Below are 19558 nucleotides of genomic sequence, written 5' to 3'. Positions count from 1 at the left end.
CAGATTATTAGTTGTGCATAGGCTGACATCTGTGCAGCATCAGGTTTTCTGTATTTTCTAGTTTTTCTTTGTTAGTGGTGTTTGTCCTCATCAGTATCACTTCATTATTACTTGTGCTTTTTTCCTAGACTCCCCAGTCAGATGCTATTGGTAAATATAAGGGAAAAAAAGAGCAATCAAGCTGTATTTTTATGCACTTTGATGTTTTAAAATGTGCCCAAGATACAGCTCATAAGCATAATTTAAAAAACATCCAGTTAAAAAACCCTTAACCCACATTTTTCATTATAAATGAGATTTTGAGTGGTGTTTTGGACCCTGAATGGGAGACACACCCACAGAAATAAAGCTGTACATTATACAATCTCATAATTTTTGAGATTTCAGTCAATGTGACCTCAAAACACTCAAGGCTTCAGAAGTGTGGAAGTTATGTGGTGTGTTCCTTTAAAGAAATCACATTAATATCAGAAGTCAGGGTATTGCAGAAACAACAAAAGAGTAAGGCTAATAAGAATATCCAATTAACTATTGTTACTGTACACTCTATTTTACAGAATGTGTGTAAGGAAAATAAAATTTCAAACAACCCATGTGTTTGTATAGTAACTAACATCTTGAACTACATCTGTTAAAGCACTTGGTTTCTGGATAAATTACAGCTAGCCTTCACCAACCTCTTATGTGTGGGTGAATGTAGAAGGGGGAAGACCAAGTTCAGAAAACACTTTTTTTTGCCCGCTTTTTTCTGAGTCTTTCCAGGACACTGCTCCAAAACACAGGCACTGTACCAATAGTGCTGGTATCAGCTTCCAGAGCATCTCCTTGGGGATGTCACAGCCTGTGTGCCAACTGACCCAGAAATGAAGAAGCACCTTAATTAAAACAGGAACAGAAACTAATCCATATTGCAGTCTGTTTCAAACACGTCCTTCAAACCTCTCCATGTCTGTTGGACACGGGCAGGACCTCACTCTGCCAAGCAGCTTCCTTGCAGACATACCCAGCAAAAGTCTTGTCAGTTATTTCTAAATGCATTCATCCTTCTTTGAGCTGGAGGTCTGAGGTCAGGGTTAATTAAAATATCATAGTATGTCGCATAATACATTCTTCTTTGTAGAGGTTTGTTGTCTGTGACACTCTTCTCTCTGACACCAGCAAGTGAAAGAATAATTAATCCTTTGTCTCCTGTATTTTTTTTTTACCTCACAAGGATGCAGAAGCTCTTTTCAGGGTTGTCTGAAGAATCATGCCCACAGCCTCCAGTAGACCACCTCCAAGAAGTCATCCTCTTGAAATTCAGCCAGTTCTCTTGTTCCAGAGTCTGAATTGCCTCTTTCAGACACTCATGGGGAGGAGTTAAATATCAGCCTTGAATGCTGTTTTTCAAAAACAGCCTCATCATTACTCATTTTAAAGTAAACAACTCTTGCAATGCACAATAGAATGAGCTAGGTGTTTCTTGTGCTATCTATAAATTGGTGGGTTTTTCTATGTTTTCTGGTTTCCTTATTTTCTGTGGATAAAGGTCAGTAAAATATGAAAAAACCTTTTTATTTGTGTACAGCTTTGTTGCAAAACCAGTTTTCAACATTAATTCATATTAAATGATGTATGTAAACCTTATCACTCTCTTTTATTAGAGTAATATTTTGACACAGTCAGGTCTCTGTTGAATACCTTGACGACGTGACAAGACATAATCTGACCACAAATTTGTTTCACTGGATTATGCTTGAAGGTTTACCATTTTCTTCCTCTTTTTTTAAATTTCTATTTTATTTCCCCCACTTGTTTCAATTAAAAGTTATCTCTCAATGATTTTTTTCAAAATTCTGTTTTTATGCATTTTTCCTCAACCAAGATAGCTCAGCAAAGTCATCTGTTCTTTCATCAGGAAGCCAAGAAATGACAGTGACGGCAGAACTCTAATAGCCAATTTAAACAGCCAGGAGTTTAAATGGGTCGTAGATCCTTTTCATAGTTCATCCAGACCCTTTCTATGAGCTGGCAAAAGAGAGGAGCTTCTGCAGGCATCATTACTGGTGGTACTAATGATTTCATCTCCTCTGATGTAGGAAACACAACAGCTAGTGGTCAAGGTGGCTGGGAATAAGGAATGTACTGTATTTTTTACACAGAAGAATACCAAATGACCACACAGCCACTGCTGCTAGTTTAGAAGGAAAAAAAGAGAAAAACCCACTTTTTCTTGAGTTTCCAGACTATCTTAGGAAAAGTACTATTACTATATGTGTTATATTTAGGAGACAAAATATCCTTGTTCCTCGTGACACTTTTCAGTGTGAATTCAAAGTAAGTGACAATGGTTCATGGCCTGACATATCTGCTTTATTCCCAGACAGCCATCTCTGTTTGAGGTGCTGTTATTCTGTAAAGTGTTAGAACCATTAGAGCACATATCCTGTTTGTCTTCTTCATATAGGTCCATACTTCTACCAAGACAAACCAACAGTATGTTTGATTCATGTCATGCAATAGAGGGTGAGTGAGGACACATTTAAACATTGTACTACACTGAGTTGCCATAATAATCTCCCAGGTCTCTGAATTTTAAGAAGCAACTCACGTCAGATCTGGATCAGGGGGAAAAAATAAAGGCTGATATAAGATGCAGGAAAAGCAATTGCCCAGGCCCTGTGTTTTCCATGCAAAGATTCACTTCTTGGTGGCAAAGAAGCATTTGAGCCCGTCAATTGACTGACTGTTGTAGTATTTGTCGTTGTGGCACTTACTTGTTTTGCTGCAGGAAATGCTTTCGCAGGGAGCGCACACACAGCCTGGCACAAACCGGAGTGTGCCCACATTCCTGACAATGATGGTTTACTTAGCTGTGCAGAGGGAGGCTGTCTGGGTAGAGTGCCCATTTTTCCTGAAAAAGGGGAAACAGTAATACCATGAAGAATTGTGGACTTGAGCTGTCTGATTTCACCACCAGATCTAAATTCTTCCAAAACAAAATACCTCAAATCTTCCAGTGGGCAACAAGGTGTGTGTTTGTACACTGCTGTGGCAGGCTGTGAGTGTTTTTTTTATGGTGACTTTCAGCTAGCTCAGTGTTGCAAACCAGACACAGAGGCCTTAGGTAACAATTGGTCTCCTGGATGCTAATGTAGCATAACCTTTTTTCTCAAAAACCTCTGCTTTACACTACATAAGGACTTTCTACTTCATGCATTTAACCCCTAAAGGATTGGAGGAGGATATTTGCAGGTCATTTTAGGGGATGAGATGGCTATGAGGTGTAGCAGGCTGAGATGGCTCACCAGGAGGGAGCAGCGTGGGTAAGGTTTGTACAACAATCTAGGAAGTGGCGAAGGTGAGGGAAAAGGTTTTCACCCAAATTCTCCACTACTAGAACAGGACTCAATTTTAAAGAGATAAAAGTCACTTTGCAGAGGAGAGAGTGCACTTCTGAAGCATGCTGCCACAGGAGCCACGCTGAGGAACTAGAGCAAACCTCTCAGTTCAAAACAGGACCAGACAAAATTTAAAGCAAATTAGGTGCAAAATAGACACCATAAGGAATGGAAAAGGAGGGATGTTCCCTGAGGCACCACCAATCTAATAGATATTTTTGTGCATTTGTTTATCTAGAAAAGTTAATCTCCCCATGATGGCTTCTGCAGAGCAAGTCATGGGGAATTCTGTCTCTTCCTGGTCGCTCCTAGTGAGATCAAAGAGGCTGCTTCATTTACTCTAAATTATCTTCATTTTAAACATCTCCCCATATAAAGAAAATTTAACTTAATAAGTCCATGACAAAACTAAAAATGTCATACAGTAGAAAAAAAGAAATCAGCACTATGATCTGTTCTTAGAGTAAAATAAATGTTCAAAACCCGAAACACTCAGTGTCAAATTTTTCTCCCACCATGTCAGCCATCCACTGATAAAAAGGCAGAGTTCAGACACAGTGGCTCAGCTACATCTTTGTCCTGTTTTAGCAATGGCATTTGATAAAATTGCAAATATAGGCAAAAATTGTCAGTATCTTGAGCCAGGTGCTGTGTACTTTTGACTGCTGGGAAACAGCACTGGTAGCCCTGCTTTAGGTGGTGAATGGGAACTAAATGGGTAGTATTTTTTACATCAATTTCAGGAAGGAGATTATAGCCTTTGACTCAGGAATTACATCCAATATTCATTTTGATGCATTTCTTCTTTGAATTTATCAGGACTGACTCCTTCAGCAGTCATTGTTTTCCCCACTAAGCCCACATCATAAATTATTTCGGTGTATTGCCCTTCGGTTTATCTTTGCTTACAGTAACCCCACATTCCTTGATGAATGGCAATCCATGTGTAAGCTGTCTGAAAGATAACTTCTTACTGGAAACTGTACCATGCAGTTATGACTCAGTCTGAACAACAACAAAGACTGCCTCGGTGTTTTGATTTGTCAGCTCCACTCCATGTTAACCCATCTTGATAATTCAGGGCAATAACATGACTGACTGATTTCAAGTTTTCTTTGTACCATATTTTGCACCAGAACAGCCAAGTTGCCCCCATTGAAGATTATGTTAGGAAGAAAGAATGACAGAAAACAGCTTTACTCCTGGGACACTCTTCTCTCTGCTGATCCCATGAGAGATCAAATCTTCACCCTCTCCTTCTGTAGAACCTGGTGTTTTGAGCCTCGCCTCCTTCCTGGCAAAGATATTTCATTTGGAATGAAGCTTTCTGTATTTATTTTAATCTTATTCTTCCCCAGCTGTAGTGTGCCAAGTAGCCTGTTGACTTTCTGCTTCATGCCTTGCTCTGAATTCCAGATTAGCACAGCTTTCTTACAAATGCTGGGATTTATTGATACAATGCATTTCACCAAGTTTAAATTTCCAAGAAGTCTGTCTCACATGTTAAGGGGGAGTGTAGGAAGAAACTGTACATGAAATAAAAAATGTTCTCGTGACTACCATAGGCATAAATTGCGGTTTGATTGAAACTCATCACAAAAAGTCATCCAGAAAGGATCCAGAAGTAAAATTAGTCATTGGCTTGGTATAGCTGTCTGTACTAAGTCTTCTTTGTATTTCCCAACAATACACACAGTTCAAAAATAATTGTCACTGGAAACCAAGAGAAATATGACTGATGCTAACTTGGTTTAAGTATAAATGAAACAGCACAAATTTTAAAAATATACCTCAAAGATAAACACATCTGTTTGTCTGGTAGCCACCGCTCACATTACAGCAACCCTTTTTATTTCTGTTCCTGTTCTGTTCAGCTTCACCATCCCAAATGGAATCCTGACTTGCTTTAATTTAATTTAATTTAATTTAGTACAGGCCATTTATTTAATGGCTTTTCTTGATTTGATTTTTAGAAATCTAAATGAACCAGTAATAGCATGTTCGTCAGTCTACATTAATTTTGACTGCAGGAATTCATTGGGCCTTACAATTCTGTTGCCAGGATATAAGGGTTCTTGACAGCAGTGGACTCAATTAGCAATTGCACATAGGCTGTGGACATGCACCCTCTTGGCTGTGGCTGCAGCAGCTGAACAGGTCACTGAAGCAACACCCTTTCATCCCCATGCACTCACCACCTTCTCTCTGTGGCCCCTATCCAACATCCATCCAAAAGAGAAGAGACAATGGTAAGAATTTAAAGGAGATCGCCCCTGTTATGTTTGACTGAAACAAGTTATTTGAGTGAAACAAGTTATGGGAAGTCACATGTCGAGCCTGGCCAGCAGTTCAGAGGGGCTGGTAACTTCCAGTAGCAGAGTGGGGAGGAGGCTGTGGCACTCATCTTTTTGTTGGCACAGCTGCAGCTGGAACAGGGCATGCATCCATAGCCTTGCGCAAACAGCAGCTGCAAGGGAGGAGATGACAGAGCCAGAAGAAATGCCATATGGGCATGTCAATGTGCATGCAGCTTGAAGCAAAACATCTTGGGCTTGCAGTGAACTTATTCCACTCCAGGCAGTGGGAGCTCTGCCATTTACGTCTGTGGCAGAAATAATTCTCAGTTCTGAGAATGTCTTGAACTGCATTAAGTGAAAGGACTGTTTATCACACATCATAAGGTGAGTGTCAGCTTGCTAAACCACATAATTAGATCATGCATCTGAGCTCTGAATTCTTACTTATGCACCTAAAGAAATAGATTGAATTTCATAAGCACTGGGAATCCAGGCATCTCCTGTTGACTTAGTCATTCCAAGGGCAACTGTAAGGTACCCAAATTTTGGGAAAATAAAACCATTTATATGGCCATGGAACCTACTTTTGAGTGTATTTATGTTAATCTTTTAGACTGCAAAATTAAATGCAAGGAAATAAAGTCTTTTCAAGAAGGTAAATATTAAATGATGCCTCACTTATTTCAAAATACTACAAAATCTGTAAGAATACTCATATAGACTAGAGGAGCATTATAGTGCTTTGGAGAACCATGGTAAGGTCTTAGCTTAGTATAATCATAGTTAAATTTCTTCTAGGTACATAATTTCTTTTATACAGAACATAAACTGCTTATTCCCATCAAATACAAATCACTTTCTAATTTCCAAACCTAAAATGTGTGTCAGTCATTTCAGAAGCTATCATCTTTCAGATTCATGTAAGTAGACCTTACAGCCTCTATGTGTAGTCATAAAAGAGAATACTTAAATAGCCAATAGCAACCTCTGAATAAAGCAATGACATTTTGCCTCTTCACTGATTTTACTGTATCAGTAAAATCACAGTGTGTTTAGAGGTGGAACTGCCCCACTGCCAGTGATGCAAAGATTTACAATGGTTTTGTGCTCTAGACCCAGAAGTTTCATGAGAGTGAGGCAAATAAGTTATTCTTGCAACGTGGTGGTTTCTAGATTTGAATATGGTAATGGAGACCCAGCTGTGTTTGGCCATAGCAATCCCCTCATCCAAGCTCACTGTGCAGTTGGTGCAGCAGCTGCCAAAGGCTGTGGAGCACCATGTAGTGAGCATGGTGTAACCAGCCTGTGCTTCGGTGTAGAGGGGGCTCTTGACTTTGGAAGGGACAGATAGGAAAAGAGACAGGGAATAGGGAAGATGAAACTGTGAGTAATAGGAGATATAAAAAAGTACACCAGGTAAAGTCTCTGTGCTTACAGCATGTACTTAGTTTTTTTCATCACATCAAAACTAAGTGCAATATACCATAGCACACTCATTTTTACAGGCAAATTTATAGATATTGCAGTATCTCCCTTTCCAACCCTCCTTTCATAATTGCTTTCCCATATGTGAGGGATGTCACAGTAAAGAATCAGATCTGCTGTACACCAAGTTCATATATCAGACACCTGAGTATAATAGGTGGGAAAAGGCAGCTCTGAACTGCTTTTATCATTCCCCAGATCCAGACCAGCCAGTGTCTCAAAGTGTCTGGAGAGATAAGGGAGCAGTAACTTGTCTTTCCCCCTTTATGCTGCCTGCAGAAGCCTTCTGAGGAAGTCTGTGTTGGCTGAAGTCTGGAAGGAATCACGATGTTGCATGCATTGTCCAGACAAAGTGTCCTGACATGGACCAAGTCCTCTTGGTCCCCATGCCCAAAGGTTTTATTCTCTCTCCACTTGCCATTTGACTCATCAGGCAGTCAAGCCCCACCTTGAAAGCGTGTTCAACCCAAAATACCATTATTCAATCCATAATTTAACTTTAACACACATATAAATGTAACAATCTGTTGCTGACTTTGTAGATCAACCTAAGGGATGTAATTACCAGGGACATGTCACCTCAGGGACATGTCGCCACTGGAAATGTACAAGAGCAGTATGAGGTTCTTGCCACCCTTCCCCCTCATCTCTTTCTCATACCTTGACTGACCACTGCTATCCCCTCTTCCAGCACATTCATGCTGTGTTGGGATACTGTTCAGGTCTGTGCAGACCATGTTTAAAGTGGTCACTTTTGGAGCAGCATTAGCTGAGCTCCTCCTAGCTGAGCAATTTAACCATGCATTTGGTAGTGTCTTCCCACGCTGGGAAATCTGGTGTTCTAACATGAATAGAACAGTGGCCTTTCTACATGCCATTGTCTGTGTTTGAAAATCAAACACCCAGAATCTTCTGAATCCTTGAAGTTCAGATGGAGATTTGGGAATGAAAAGCCTTCCCACTTTTAAGTATTTTCCTTTTCAGCAAAAATGCTCAAATTAATTTGGGATTAGTGAATCACACAATTACGGTCCTGAACAGAATGTCTGCTATGGATAAATGTAATCCAAAATGTATTATGGTTTGATTTTGTGATGAAAATATTTATGTACGTGTTTGAACCGATTCAAGAACTACTGTGTTGAGCATGAATTAATTTAAATATATGTATTAGGACTTGTTAGGCTGAAGTCTAAAACCTTGATTCAGTAAGCGATCTCCTCAGATGAGACAATCATTGGTCATGATAGGACCCAACTTAATGTGTCAAAAAGCTGCTGTCTGAAGGGTCAGACAAAACATCTGATTTTTCTTCATATTTGCATGAACTAGGCATGCATATCTGGCTAGTGACTGTATCTCAGCTCACTCTTGACATCATCTTGTGTTATTATTCAATTTCTGACTCTGTGAGCATTGAGCCAGGTTCACAGGTACAACAGGTTCACCTATGGGTCACAACAGGTCACAGCAAATAACTCCAGCCTAATTGCTTTGGAAGTGTCTAATTTCCAACCCTTCTTGGCATTTACTCATCTGCTTTCAGCCAGTGCAAGCACTTCCATTCTGTCAGATTTCTAAATCTTTATGCAACATATCTCAGGCTAGTACTGGTCTGCTTTGCTCATCTGATCTGGCAGGTGTTCTTACTTCTACTAATGAAGTATCACCACAGTAGAAGTGCTTCCACCTTTTTGCCTCAGATAATATTCAGCTCTATCCTCCTCTTCCCGCTGAACTGCAAGAAAAGCTCTGAACTGCAATGTGAGAGGTTCAATTTCAGTTCCATCCTCTTTTGAAAGGCCTTTTCATGTCCCAAGCATTTAGAGGTGAACACCATAAATTCCAGGCAATAGACTGCTCTGAGATCCTCCTTGATTGAGTAATAAACTACAATGGATAACCACATGTTCATTAGATCAGAGAAAGAGAAAGAACAATTTTACAGACTCTTGGGTCTGATATTCCCATCGCCAGGAAAGCATCTCACCTGCCATAGTTTTTGACAGCTTGACTATGCTGCTGGAGCTTTTACCTCTGGGAGAGGAGCCCCTCTTACTTGGTTCACAGTTGTTCAAGGCTCTGCTCTGTAAAATGCTGCTTTTTGCTATAGATTGTCTTTGAACATCTAATACTCATAGTGGCTTAATGGTTATCCGGAAATACTGCATCTGGGTTTTAAAGGCAAAGGAAAGGAACTAAATTCCACATTCTTGTCTCCTCTGGTCCTGTTTCTCTTAGCCCTCATATTACTGAAGAAAGCTCAAAATGGGCATAATCTGGTGAATTTAGCATAGCACAGGCAGCTAAAGATTGAAGAGAGCTGATAAAAAACCTCTTCCAATTTCCTGCAGTTTGAAGATTGTGAAGAAGTAGAATTTCAGATAATATTCCCTCTGATTTATTTGTAACCACAATGGCTTTGTTTTGACCCAGGTGATGAGGGTTTAGAGCTCTCTATGTATTGTGAAAGAAGGGTAGGATTCTTACATTTCAGACAGTCGAGTTAAGACATCTAAAAGACTAAAACTGCATTGCAACATTGAAAATTCCATCCTGAGCAGCAGATTTTTAGTTTAATTCCCACTGATCCACATCAGTCTGGGTGCTTTTTGAAAGTTTATTTCCACAGCCTTAGGTCACAGGCTCTTCAGGGCAGGGACCAGCTATGTCATGTGTCTGCAGAGCAAAATCTATTCATAGGGTTAACAGTAGTAGCAAATGTGGTGGCAATCAGCAACTTACTATCAATTTAGATATATGAAGTATACCACCTGGCCTGGAACCGTTTGTTTCTTCTGCCTTTCCCCTCTGCATGTACTCTGCCTGTACTGTCACACTTCCTCTGAGAGCAAAAGATTCATCACTATCTCCCTCCAATGGTAAAGTTTGGTAATTTCTTTTGCAGGATGAAAAAAAAAAAAAGAAAAGATATTACAGTGACCATTATTTAGAGGTTTTTTTTCTAGTCTGATGAGTAAAAAGAAAAATTGATGACTTAAAAGTCAAATACCCTTTAGAACATGCAGTCACATCTGAAGAATGATCCTTGTTTATTATGTATTTATTTATATATTGTAGAATCACAAGGCTGAGCTACAGGCTGAGCAGGAATTTCTATTCCAAGCACCTGCCCACAGCAGGGCCAGCTGTACCCTCAGACCAGGATGCTCAGGACTGTGTCCACTCAGGTGTGGCAAATGCCCAAGGTATCCCATTGTCCTCAGCATGAGAAAGCTTTTCCTTACGCCCAGCCTGGATCTCTCATTTCACCTCAAGCCTCAGTTCCCTTGGCTTCCCCTCATGCAGCATGGTGGAAACTCTGGCAGCCTCTTCTCAACCATGTGCTCACTGGTGTAGATTCCTTCCCCAGGCTAAACCAGCCCTGTTTCTCCACCTCCCTGCACAGGAAGAATGGTTTTTTTCCCAATTCTTCAGAGGCCCCTACTGAGCTTGCTCCAGTTTGTCCATGTCATTCCCACAGAGGTCCCAGATGAAGGCAGCACCTACACCCAGTGTGATGAGTGATGAGCTGAAATACCCTGTAATCCAGTGTCTGTGCTTCTACTAGTATAACAACATATCAAGCCTGAGAAAGCCCTCATTGTCCTTCTTCTGTGCTCAAGAGTGCTGGATGTCTCTTCCCACATTTGGATGAAGGCAACTGTGAGCCTTTAGCTGATGGCCACAGGGCAGTCACCTCTCCCGGGCTCTGCCCTCAGGGAGAAGAATTCATATGGCAGTCCTGGCCCTTTACAGGACCTTTCTTTTCAGGGTGTGAAGAGGGGATGGGCCAAGGCAGAAACATTCACTCAAAGCATGTGTCTTTTACTGAAAACATGGAAAATATGAATGTAGCTCAGCTGAGAACACAGATCGCACAAGTCAAGGTCGGGTCTTGCTGTGGTTTCACTGTTTCCCGGTAGAAGTTGCAAGAATTTCCATGCTTTTCTGATCTGAATTTCATTTGGAAAGTATGTAAATGGTTATTTTCATTGCTTTTACTGGCTTAGTCAGAAACTCACGCTGAGGAAGACAGGCATTTTCCAGAATTTTCACAAATAATAAAGCCATCATAGCTCACTCAAGAGATGCTAAAAGAGAGGTTTGACAGCATAGTTGTGGAACAGCTCAGTGTGGCAGAGCTACTGGTTGTCACAGCTCAGCATGCAGCACTGGCAGGCAGCATGAGGAAGCAAAGCTGTGCTCTTGGACTCTAAATCTTCCTTGTTAATAGATGTGAATTTTCTTGCATCCTTTATTTTGATATTCTGCTCCTGGCTTGCAGCAATCTAGTCAGCAACATGGTAAAATAAATATTAAGTGTTCAAATGTATGCAGTTTATACAAATAAATTCAAAGACTGTGCTCACAGAATTTGCAACTTCAGGGATTAAAATTATGTGTTCAGCATATGTGTATATATGCATAAATCAAGATGTGGAATAAAATTTGAGGAGTAATTTATTCACAAAATCTAATTTGACAAGACAAATTTTCAGAAGCAGCTCTGAGAACTGCAAGTCTTGGTCATTGTCACTGTCAATGAGACTGAAGTGTTGCTCCAGCTAGTTAGTCTAGGAGTTGTCATCCATGAGATACATGAACATTGTCACATCTTAAAAAGTAAATGTACAAAAGCAGAGAGAGAAAAGAAAAAACCACTGCAAGCAGAGCCAAAGAAAGTAATTTTGGTGCCCGTGGTGGAATATAAATTAGTTTTTCCTTCTTCCCCAACCCTCAGCAGACAGCAAGCAGCACACTAAAGGCAGCATCAACACAATTGAAGAATGAGGCAATTTTGGAAAGGGGATTTGATTATATGAAACACACTGGGAATCAAACTTTTCAGCTTCTGTTTGCCAGAAGATGGCTGAAAGCTTCATTCCCCGTTCCTTAGTACCTGTAACTCATGGAGGCTAGGATCCTGGTGAGGGCTGTCAGCGAGCCAGCCATGCCTGCTGAGAGGCACTTGAGATGTTCAGCATTTAGGCTTTCCCTGGTACTCAGCACAAGGGCCACTCTAGTATAGCATGCAAGCCTGGAAGATGGCGCCTCTTCCCTTACCCTCCTAGAATATTTATTTCCTCTTGGCAAAGGAGCAGATCTGTCCTCTGGTTGATCCATGCTGTGATTCTCTGTCAGATGATCCAAGACCATGACTCTGAGGACGCAAATCAGGCCTTCTTACAAGCCCATCACTCTGGGCTGGATATTAAGCATGTAGTGAACTAGATGCTGGGTTTCTCACTATCTCTTTTCTAATGTCTTTAGTCTGGTGATGTTATTGCTTGTCACATTTCCCCTCACCTCTTTCTGTAATAGATCAAAGTCCTAGGAACAGAAATAAGCCAAATCTAAAGGATGCCATGTTTAAACTTCTTATCTGAAGAAAAATTCTAATCTAGATCTATGTCCCTGTCTTTCACTGTACAGCCATACCATTCAAAAGGCACAACATACCAAAATTACATTATTTTACAGATACATAGACTGAATTCAGGAACAAGCCAGTCTGTTAAACTGAAAAAAACCAAAAGGATGAAACATTAATTAATCATCAAACCATTATATATTGCTCACCCCTTAAAAAGATTATTTTTCCTGTTATTGCTTACCATTCCAAATGGTAAATTATAAGTTTTAAACAAATAATAAAAGGAAACTCTAGATTCATGTCAACAGTCTGAAGAATTGTGTGATTAAATATTTATGACAGGTAAAAAAGTTTTACTAGGATAATTTCATACATTGCAGAAAGAAAAGGTAAAGCTGTCTAAAGGTCAAAAGGGAAAATGCCATTTTCAGGGGAAGAGGAAGAGGTGCATACAAAATTCAATCTGGGACCAATACTTCCTAATGCTATGATTTTCCTCTCTGTACATTTCTCAAGATCAGAAAGCTCCCCTAGCAAAATTTCACTCTAGGAAACTTAAAAGTAAAAAATATATTATTCTTAAACAATAACGCAAAAAGTTCTTGGAAAGAACACTTGCTCTTTTACTCATAAAGTGCTCTTAGTGAACTTACCTGATCATTTGACATGAGGTGATTTGGGGACATTTGTTTTTTTGATATCTTTTAATGACACACTGTAGGGATTGCATAGGTAACCAAACACTAATGATAAATTTTCTTAACTATGCAGAACTTGCTAAATGGGTAGGTGCTCATTCAGTGTGGTACCTTCCTACCTCTAATCTCTTTTTTCTCCATCACTTCAGTTATGAAATATTGCTGAATTTTATTGTTTCTCGGCTGAGATCCTGTTTGATGTGTCTGAGTACATTTCAGCACAGTAAGATTCCAACCTTTCAAAGAGATACATTATATCTTATTCAAAATACAATTTGTATTTTGTATAGTAGATGACACATTAACAGAAATACATTTCTGTTAATGTGTCATCTAAAGGGGTTTTTTTCCAAAGGAGCAGAGAAAATGAGAAGAGAGTCTGAAGGAAATCCTGCACGGAACAACTAGGGAAAGGTCTGCCCAAGTCCTGCCATGGGTGTCTCTTAAACACGTTATAGCACATAGTGTTCTCTATGGCAGGATCCCGCAGACATACGAGAGCACAAATATTTATTTCACAAATTTGGACTCTGTGGTGGAACATAAACATTTTGTATGTTGCCCGTAGCTTATTATCACGGATCCAATGTTACATTTCTCAGAAATCAATCACCTAGAGTGCACTTTGTACTGAGATCCAGGGTAGGCAAGGAATAATAAGGCTGTGTATTTCAATGATTATCCAGATGCAAGTATAGGTGTATCCCCCAGGAGCCTGCTGGAGAGCCCTGAGTGCCTTGACTGCGGGCCAAGCCATCGCTATTGTGCTGTTCATGGTCCTTTCCTCACATTCACAGCCAGCCCTGGAGCCTGCTCTGCCTGGACTCTCCAAGAGAGCTGGGTGTTCTTGGCCAAGGAGTGGGTGTTTTTCCACAGCTGGGACAGGAAAGGTTCAAGTGGGTACTCATGAATGGAGGGGAATTGGACAGGTCTCTGCTGCTGGGAGGAGGTAACTCGTGGTCAGGGGTAAGCTGTCAGCAGAGGAAGAGAGGTATGCACACGCCTTTCTTGCAAGGAAAGACTGACACATTGGTAGGAAACACACTCATTTCTCCACAGAGAAGTCTCATGTCTGAGATCCCACTTGGAGGTCTCAGCTGGCAGACATGAAGCGTCTTTTGTCTCACACGTGTCCACAGATATTGACACACTGGGGGAGAATGTCATGTGTGATTTTTAAAAGCATTTGAGATTCACTGGAATGGATCACATCTAAAGCAAATTAATTGATTCTTTTTTATTTTCTCAGTAATTAGAATAATAGAATCATTAGAGGCAATACTTCTCCACCCACAAGACAAACTTTGAACCATTCCTCTGCTGTATCAGATATCTGAAGAATATCCACTCTGACCACAAGAAGCATGTTTTATGAGTTGAAACAAAATATCCCTCAGAAGCAGAAAAATGTTATCCAACCGACCTTAAACCCACATGTGCATTTGACTCTTTAGAAATGTATGGCATGACTTGCATAAACTGACTACAAAAAATTTGCAGTTTTTGTTCTTAAATTATTGCCCAGGGATAGCTACAAATCTCTTCTTGTGTTATGACACAATGCAACAGAGGAACTGTGATTTGTGATTTTGTTTTCTACAGACAAAATTCCTCTCACCTTTTCTGAACCAGACATGAATAAATGCTGCAATTTTTCACGGTCTGCCGTAGCTCATCAGTTCACCATCTCTGGTTCATTCCTATTCTTCAGCCACTTTGATTCTTGGCTGCAGTTGTTGTACCCACAGCACAAATTAGGGCATGAGCTGCTCTAATGTGCAGTCTCCCATCTATGATATTTGACCTTTCTATTACCTAGAATAGGCCAGGAACAAACCACCCTTTCTCACTTGTATGCCATGGGCCTCAGGAGAAATAGAGTAAGGCACTGAAAGACCAATTGTGCTAACTTTGTAATGCATGTGAGAAATCCTCTGAGGTTATATTTGGGAGAAATTGAAGACTGTTGGTGTTTATGCAGGCATGCTGAGAGGCATTGGTGTCACTGAGGATGAGAACCTGGCTCTCTATTCCCCTGATTTTGCCAAAAACGCAAAGAAGAAATGAATGAAACTCCTACTGATTTCTTATGTCCCTAGGACCCTGCAGATGAAGAGAATAAAAAGAATCCCATGTTGTACCTTGATGAGAGAAATGGCATAATGAGGTGAAATCTTCTATGAGGTATCAGTACAAAAATTTGGATTAGTGCCCATTAATATGAGGATGAGTCAGGAACTGGCTCCTTAAATCTCTCAGTGGTTAAGAGAAGTAGAAAGCTTATGAAAACCTCCAACATTACGAGAGATTTGAGTAACTTTTTGGATATCCTTTTCCTTTTGACTGTAGAGGTAACCTGATTGGCTGCTGCAGCCCTTCAGTGTTCACTCTCAAATTTACCACCTTAAAAACTTGCTATTATTGGCAAATTCTGACACTGTGTTACCCAGCCACTTTCTAGAGCACTTCTGGATATGCTGAGTACAGATGCTTGCAGAGCACAATGGATGACATCTTCTGTTGTGATAAATTGGCACAGCTGTCTTGGTATTATAATCCTTTCAGACCTGCAGAGACACCAAATCTAAGTACACATCTGTGGCTCATCCCAGCAGTTGCACCCCTCTGTCAGGAAATAATCACCAACAGTGTCCTAAAAATATGTGCCACTCCTTAGATAGGTGGAGTGAGAGAAGGATAGAGATTTAGAAATCATGAACAGTGCAATAGATTTTAATAAGAAATTATATTTAGAGTCTGTAGGCTGATTTTTAAAGGTTGCATGAGTCAGTAGTCATCACGAGGCTGAATCAGAATTGTTGCTTCTGAATATATAGGAAGGTATGAAGAATTTTTCAAAAATTATTTTAGATTCTCCTTGCCAGTGCTTTTGAGCACCCAGTTTGGATGTCTGTCAGAAGTCCAAAGCTTCAAAATTCCCTTCAAAGAAATGCAGCTGATAAATGATCAGTTACTCATTTCATTAAACAATCAGTAGAAAGATCACCTGAGACTGTCTGGTGAAACTTCAGGAAGCCAAAACCTTGAGATTACTTCCTTACTGTTTTTAATTGTTGTTTTTGTTGCTATTGTTAATTGTGGGTGCCGCAGGTCAACTGTCATAAAGAGAGTCAAAATTCACTTTTAAAATAGCCCCTGAGATATAGTATAAGATAAATGCTTCTTGTATTGATTTACGATAATACTTTTCAAAACTTCTATGACTTCTACAGTCTACAGTCTTCTATTTACATGGTCATAAATTAATTGAGGTTAAATGAAGTGCAATTTCACATGCTTTAAAACTGTTCTTCAACACGTGTGATTAAAAGAGAAACTCATTTAGATGAAGAGAGTGGATAAAGCTCTAATTTAAAATAAGTGTAAACCAACTTGAAGATGACAGACCATCTGGGTAAGATCAGATGCAGAGAGAACATCTTGACTCAGTCTGCATCCAGGTGCAGAGGGCCAAGAAATTTCAAGGAGGTAATGAGTGATTCAGGCTGACTGCTAGTTAGAGACTGTCAGATATCCAGTCCTCTCTTTTCTCCATCTCTCAGCTTCCAGCCCAGAGCCTCAGCTGGCAACTCAAGCTGTACACTGCTGTCCTGCTTACAGTCATCCAGTAACACATTGTGATATCTGGTGAGAGAAACAGCATCCTGCAGGTAATGAATTGTTGGTTCTTCAACAATGTATCTATGTGTGTGTATATAGAGAAAAATAGAGTGTAGATGATATGAAAGGAGAGAAAAAGACAGAGAAATAGAGAGGAAAGAAAGCATTTGCCATTGATTAATATTTGCTCTGAGGATGCCTCTGTACAGAGAAAATATTTTTCCCATCAGACTGCTTTGTTTTTTGTTTGGTTTCTTTTTTTTTTTTCCAAACTGTAGCCTGAAGAAAACAGGAAGAAAGAAACCATCTATTTTTCCAGATATCATACCAGGATGCCAGCCTTTTCCTAGGTCATCATATCAACCCTGCTGATTGTTCAGCCCACTGTGATCTGCGTAAGTTGTTTTAACAGTTGTGTATCAACAGCAAACATTTGCCTGTTGCCTTCCTGTGCCACTGAGCTCCTCTCTTTGCCCAGGAGCTGCTGGCCAGCTGCCACAGACAGTAGATTCACCATCTTGACTCGGTCATATTTGTTAACTTGCTCTAGATAAACACAGCTGATCAGGAGCAGCCAGCATCCCTTACTCAGCCGCTTTTCCTGACAAACTCTATATTCCTGAGGTGCATTGTGTGATTGATTTGGAGGGTGACTACCTTCACAGGGCTCTGGAGAAGGATGCAATCAGAAAGTGTGAAGAGTTAAAACACAAGGCTCCAAAACAAGCCCTGTGAGCCTCTACAACTCCTAGGAAACAACCTTTTCCATGTTGACTGACAAAAGTGTGAATTAACAGACACAAGCTTAATTAATTCACTGCTTCCAATGGAAAATGACATTTCTTGGCTTGCCCAAAGAAAGGAAAGAATGTGAGTTTAAAGAAGGGAAAATATTACAGCTAAAAGGGCATAGTTATCTTCAGGGATGGTGATTAATTGTCTGGGAAACACGTGGTCTGAGAGCTCATGTATAAATGTTTAGTAAGCACCCAAAACCAGTCCATAACAAATTCCTTTGAACATAACTTTTGCCACACTTGTCAGCTTTGCTTTTATCTTAAAGATGCAAGGATGTCTTGCATCGAAGCCACAGCTACAGAAAAGAGGAGTGTCAGTGACTGATACGGGTACCTGGCAGAGTTGTTGCAGGGAATAGAAGGAATAGATCATTCTGGCAGCCCCCTCCTGACCTAATGATGCTTCTCATCTGCAGTGACTCTGGGTTGCTCCCATTTGCCAAAACAAAATCTAGAGAATCAGAGAGCCAAAAAGGGAGCAAAATTATTGCCTGCTGGGCTTTGGTCTGCCTACTGTCTAATCCTCTGCCACTGCACCAAATGACTTGTCTTGCATTTTCTAGTCTGAAGTTTTTTTTCTAATGCTCTGAGCAGGACTATTAAAGCTCCACTAAAAAAGTCCTGCAAGAGGAGAGTTAGTTTGATAGGTGCTGATTGTTGATCCCCAGATACTACCAGAGCTCTGTTGTGGGAAGGAGAAAGGAGAATTTTCACCACTGACAGCTATAGCATAAATCTCTATTAGTTTTATTGTATTTGGTTGAAACAGTTCTCAGCTGGGCTCTGTGTGGAAGTCAAGGCTACACATTGCCTCTGTTTTTCACCCTGAATAGGGATTTTGTTCCTCAGATCCTCTGATGTCATGAGCTCAATTTTACTCTTGATGCAATGCCCACTTGCTTTTCCCCTGACTGCCAGCAGCACAGAAACAGGCACAGAGGGATGAGGGAGCCCACGTGTCCAGTCACCTACCCACTAGGGCACAGGGCCGAAAACAGAAAAGGAAGATGAACAGAAAACAGTACAAAACCCAGTCCAAAAGAGCTGAATAAAGCTACAGAACTGGACAAAATGGTCCCTCTTACCTTCAGACCTGCTGTCTCAGCTCCGGAGGCAATAACAAGCTGGCTTTGTTTTTGTACTCCAGCCTATGGTTTGTGGGAGAAGGCTGGCAGCCAGAGGCCCTTGCCCCATGCTGGCAGGGGAGCTGGGGAATGCTCACTCCAGGACACTCAGATGGATTCAGGCATATTGTGCAAACATCAATGTCTTCTTTTCTACTATTTTTTTTTTATTATTTGGGCAAGTATGAACCTTTCCAAGGAAGGGGTAATACAATAGAAACAATATGCAACATTTTCCAAATAACTCTTCCCTAACCTACTATTTTTAAAAATAAATTGATAATCTATTGTTGGCATATGCCCTGGTCTACTGAAAAGTCACTTGAGAATAGAGCAAAAGAGGAAAGAAGGAAAACTAAGTCATTTTGATATGTCATTTTCCAGGTGATTTATATTTCATTACAAAAGCACAGAATTTGTTAAAATTTGCAATTGAATTAAGAATGAACTTTTGTGGGAGAGGCTGGATAAACCTGCAAAACTCTCAAAAAAAATAATGAATTTCGAGTTTTTTATAGCTCTAACTTCTAATAATCACAATCCAGAAAAATCTTACCAATTCTTCCCCCTGTGATCCAGATGTTGAAGAACATGATGATAACAGTGAGTGGTAATATTTTATATTTGCTTCTGAAAAAATAATTAATTTGTCTCAGCTACTGCTATATGCGTCCACAGAAGATGAGTTAGAAGAGAGGTAAATATCAGCATTGATGAAAAAAGGTGCAAAAGAATAAAAACATTTTTGCTGAATTGTTCATCATTCCAGTGGGATTACT

General features: G+C 40.2%; 1 long non-coding RNA gene across 2 annotated transcripts; it reads right to left on the bottom strand.

Moving 5' to 3' along the window:
* Positions 1 to 1260: 1260 nt before the first annotated feature.
* LOC120501084 lies at positions 1261 to 5715 on the bottom strand. 2 transcript variants are annotated; one of them, XR_005627223.1, is made up of 3 exons: positions 5576 to 5715; positions 2757 to 2893; positions 1261 to 1379 (listed from the first exon to the last, which is right to left on the bottom strand). It is a non-coding gene; the product is annotated as an uncharacterized LOC120501084 (long non-coding RNA). The 2 variants fall into 2 exon arrangements; XR_005627224.1 differs by having other exon boundaries at positions 1322 to 1516.
* Positions 5716 to 19558: the final 13843 nt, after the last annotated feature.

Source organism: Passer montanus, unplaced genomic scaffold, assembly GCF_014805655.1.
Source record: "Passer montanus isolate IOZ18808 unplaced genomic scaffold, ASM1480565v1 scaffold2, whole genome shotgun sequence".
NCBI classification, from domain to species: domain Eukaryota; kingdom Metazoa; phylum Chordata; class Aves; order Passeriformes; family Passeridae; genus Passer; species Passer montanus.
This window is presented reverse-complemented; position numbering and strand designations above follow the sequence as displayed.